Raw genomic sequence first — 5,031 nt, forward strand, 5'->3', positions numbered from 1 at the left:
CTCCTCCCAGCCCGAGCCGCGCGCGCCTCCGGGCCCCGCCCCACCGCTAGCCCCGCCTCCACTACCCGCCCTCCCTGCTCAGGCCCCGCCCTTGCCGCGCCCCGCCCACGAGGCGAGAGCCTCTGACCACGCCCCCTGCTCCCCGCCCCGCCTTCGCGCCCTCTCCGGAGCCCCAGTGGCGCCGGCTGAGCCGCCTGTCTTCCTCCGGACCCGGGTGTCCAGGTCTCGTGGCCGGCACTGGGAAGCCTCCCACGCCGGGGCGTCTCCCGGAGCCTGTAGGGTCACTTCGTCCGTGGACACCCTGGAAACGTCCTTGGGTTATGAGAATCAGGCAGGGCGGGCTCTATAGGCCGACCCTCCGCCGCGAGGACAATGCGAGCCTCGAGGAGGTCCAGATGTTGCAACCCAGGAAATGTCTGTCTGGGTCTCAGGAATCCCGAGGTCGAGAGCCACGCCCCCTGCCTCCCTCTGGTCCTCCGGGTGCGGGAAATTGCCCGGGATTTCACGGCCGGGAAGAGCCCCTTGCACACAGGTCCTAGCTTCCCCACCAGGTGACGTGTCTGAGGTCGCCGGGACGCCGAGGAGAAGTTCTCTAGGTTGAGTAAGAACTAGAAGTAAGCTTTACTGGTCTGACTCCTGTGGTGGCGTTCTGGAGCCTTCGGGGGTGGGGGTGGGGGTAGGAGGCCAGACAACAGGCTTGGAAGGAGCCAGATGGGTTGACATATGCTTAAAATTCCAGCGCTGGGGAAGGTGAGGACGGAGGCCAGCCTGGGCTACATAGACCCTGTCTCAACCAAAAGCTCGCAGGTGTGTGTGTTAGGGTGCTCAGAGACATGGTCCCTTGGTCTGCTCCCTCCTCCTGGTTCTCGGGCTGTGATCTTCCTGGAGTATCTCCCTCTGCTGCCCTCCTCCCACTCGCAGTGGCCTCTGACCTTTGTAAAGTCCTTTCACTCACAGGGAGTCAGATTCGCTGATTACTTCCCTAGAAGAATCGGGTGGCACGGGAGAGGTGGGGTGTGTTGAGAACATGGAAACTGACTTGCTTGAACCTCTCACCTGTCAGCAGGAATCCTTGGTGCTGTCCTCCACAGGAGTGGGGTCACAGAAACCAGCCAGACCTCTGTTGAGGCCCGGGTACCTGTCCCTTCGCTGCTACACACGGACCAGCAGCTGCTCTGTCTCTAGACCTGGCCAACAAACACTTAATGAAAGCTTAGGCTGTAATCCAGCCATTGATCAGACTTGTGCACAGGTCAAGTTGCCTGGCGGGGAACCAGGAGACCTATGAATGAAGTCAGGAAGGGTGGGATGGAGGTGGGAGAGAAATTGTATCCCTGGGTAGTCTGCCTATGGAACCCCCCTCCCCCCGTCTGGGGATAGGGGATGCTGGAGCATGAAAGAGGACTCACTTGTGGCTTGAATTTGACGGTGGGCTGTCAGTGGCTGGAGAGGATTCTGGGAAACAAGACAGCGGTTCTGATTCCCCAGAGGAGGAAGTGAGAAGTGAGTGTAATCCATATGAGGAACCATCAAGAGACATTGGGGTGGGGGTGGGGGCCCCGCAGTGGCAGTGATTAGCTGAGAGCAACGTCCTGGAGATTGGAATGAGGGTCAGGGCGACAGGTGCATCCAAAGAAGGCTTTGGGGCTTTGAGGATCAGATAGGACAGATGATAAGGGGGTGCTGGTGGTGGGCATGAAGGAGGGGCCTCCCTGGATGCAGAGGCCATCGAGAGCTCAGGAACACACCTGATCAGCACAGAGATAGCCCAGTGAGTCTTGGCTTTGTGAATGGAACTGTGGTGAAAGCTGACTCTCAGGGCCCTGGACGGTGATATGGCTTTGGTGTACTTGGCAAACAGGGACCCAAGAGGAAGAGGCTTCAAACTTGGCTCTGGGGCACCCCAGGAGCTGACAGGGAGGTGACAGGAGTCCACTGGGACATGTCAGGCCCTTGGCCATGGCTGGTCTAACTGAGTACTCCATTACATGTAGTTTTATGAGACACTGTTGCTGTTATAGCTCAGGCTGGCCATGGAGTAATAATGGTTCTCTCACTCAGGCATCCTGACTGCTGGGGATATATGTATATGTACATGCATGTATGTATAAGGTGTCATTTATCTTTTGGGTGGGGATTGAACTCAGGGCCTTGTGCATGATACCTAACACTGAGCCACACCCCAGCCCCTCATTGGGGGATTCTAGGCAGGTGCTCTACCACTGAGCCACACCCCAGTCCCTCACTGGGGGATTCTAGGCAGGTGTTCTACCACTGAGCCACACCCCAGCCCCTCACTGGAGGATTCTAGCCAGGGGCTCTAGCGCTGAGCCACACCTCCAGCCCCTCACTGGAGGATTCTAGGCAGGGGCTCTACCACTGAGTTAGATCCAACAGGTTGTTTGGGAATAAAAGAATAGATTTCTGGTTTGGGTAGGGCTATATTCAACAGACTCTGGACACTCTGATCTGGGTTCCAACAAAACTCTGGACACATTCATAGCGTTCTTGGGGGGGTAGGAAGAATGGGAGAGATCCTAGCTACATGCCAGGTAAGCTCCAGGAGATGGGGCTGCAGGCACCCACCAGCCTCTTGACACCCAGTATCAAACTGAGGAGTCACAGAATACAAGACCCCACTGTGGCTGTGATGAGTCTTTATTTCAAACATGCAAAGCTAAAGAAAGAGATCAAACCCAACTGAGGAAGCTCTGCCTGTGGCCATGAGAGGTGGCCGTGCCATCATGGCCCAGGATTAGTTTTTCTGGGGCCCCTCAGACTGTGGTCTTAAGTGCCTGAGGCACAGGAGCCCTGTTGGAGAGACGTCCTCTTCTAGAAACCAGAATATTTGGCTAAAGAAGCAAGCAGAACTCAAATCATGGACTGGGTGCAGGGAAGGGTAGTGGAAACCATCCCGCCCTCTGTGGGGCTCCCTGTCTTGGGGATGGCAGTGAGGTTGTGTCAATCCTCTGCCCCCATCCTCCCTGGAGAATAGGACAGATGAAAAGCCTGCATGCCTACAAGAGTTTCCCACCTATTTTGGGGTGTGGGTAGGGTCCTAAGGGAGCCTATAGGAAAGCCAGAATGGGTGGTGACAATTTGTAACACAGTCAGGAAACTCTGCCACCAGGGCTAGAGGTTCTGATTGGTGGAGCCTAGGTCAGGTGACTACACTGAGCCTCAGAGACCCCAGCTTAGCTGGGTGCTAGTGGTTGTTTGGACCTGGGGCTCCAATGGGGCTGTGACACACTTTAATGGTGCTCTAGGGGCTCTGGGGTATCTGGCAGCTGTTGGCTGAGGACAGAGACAGTTTCCGTGGGGGATTATTTTTTTTCCGGGGGTGGGGGGGTGGGGAGGGGGGAGGTTATGTCATTAGAAGCAGCTGATCAAGCAGGGGTGGGGGATGCAGCCCATGCTTCTGGGGTGAGCCTGGGTGTCACTGCCATAAGTCACCAGCTGCTGCCCCGTTGTCACTCTCGTGGAATTTGTGCAGATGATCAGCAAACCTGAGGGAACAGGAACCAAGCTGAGGCTGAGCACAGAAGACGGGTAGGCACAGGGTTAGGGACACTGGGAGAGGAGCTGTGCTGCAGGGCGGGGAGAGTAGCAAAATCATGGAGCTTGGAGCTGGTGCTGGGGGCTACGGAGGCTCTGGGGGCGTGGTCTGTGTCTGGGGAGGACCAGGGGACAGTCTTACTTCTTGGCGCAGGTGGCAGCACAGTCTCTCTCCACACTTTCACTCCATGCCAGCTTGTACAGCACCTGGTCAGGCAGAGGCACCATGAGCTATCTGCCCGGCCTCACATCAATTCCCATTGCCCCCTACAGCAGTCAGGTCTGGTCTGCCAGGCAGAAAGGTTCCCATGGCCCAGGTCCTCAGGTGGGTGGCCCTGGAGGTACTCCTGAGCCAACCTACTTTATAGATGCTTAGAAGCAGGCAGAGTTATTTGAATTATTCTCCTACCACTGTGGGCAAATTCAATAAGAGTACCAGACTTGGAACCCAGGCTAGCCCTGGGGCTATCTTCTACTATGCTTAGTTGGGGGCAGTGGTTCCTGATGCTGGAAACTTCTGTGCATACAGTCCATACCTATGCTGCCTCTATCTGGTGTATGGAGGCATCACTCAGCCCACTAACTGTCTCTGTACCTGGGCACAGTTGCACATGGGCCTTCTCCTCTGTGCAGCCCACTGTCTGTTCCCTGGGGGGGTCTAGCTAGGCCTGCTCTTTTCTTAACCTCCCACCAATGCTGAGAATAGAGCCCAGGGCCCCTCACATGCTAGGAAGGGGCTCTACCACCGAGCCACACCCCAGCCCCTCACTGGGGGATTCTAAACAGGGGCTCTACCACTGAGCCACACCCCAGCCCCTCACTGGGGAATTCTAGGCAGATGCTCTACCACCAAGCCACACCTCAGCCTCTCACTGGGGGATTCTAGGCAGGTGCCCTACTGCTAAACAATATCCCCAGTACTCTTTTTATTTTTTGAGAGAAGGTCTCATTAAGTTGTCCAGACTGTCCTTGAACATGCTATGTAGCCCAGGCAGGGCTTGAACTTGTGATCTTCCTACTTCAGCCTCCTGAGTAGCTAGGATGACAGGCCCCCTTCCAGGACTGGGTCCCTGATCTCCTCTCCAAAGTGGCTCAGCTGTGTTCCAGCCAAGGGGCCTGATGTTGGAATGTTCCTTATTTCTAAAATGAGTTGAAGTCCTTGGAGTTGTGGAGGAGGCAGGAGTGACAGACCAGAGCCGAGGGTGTAGCATTGCGGAGGCTCTGGACGTCCTCCACACAATAACAGTGTCCTGCTGCCCAGAAGAGTTTGGAGACATCCCTGGCCGATGTGCGCATGCTCACCAGAAAGACCAGGCAGTGCAGGAACAAGGTGTAGAAGAAGCCGATGGTGCGAGCCATTTTGTTGGAAAGAATCAGACGCCCCTGCAGGCAAACAAGGGGGTAGGTAGAGCGGAGTTGCTCTGTGCTCCTTCTCTCAGAATTGTGCAGGTAGGGGATGGGATGGAAGGGCAACAG

The sequence above is a fragment of the Cricetulus griseus genome, chromosome 4 (genome assembly GCF_003668045.3).
Source record: "Cricetulus griseus strain 17A/GY chromosome 4, alternate assembly CriGri-PICRH-1.0, whole genome shotgun sequence".
NCBI lineage: Eukaryota > Metazoa > Chordata > Mammalia > Rodentia > Cricetidae > Cricetulus > Cricetulus griseus.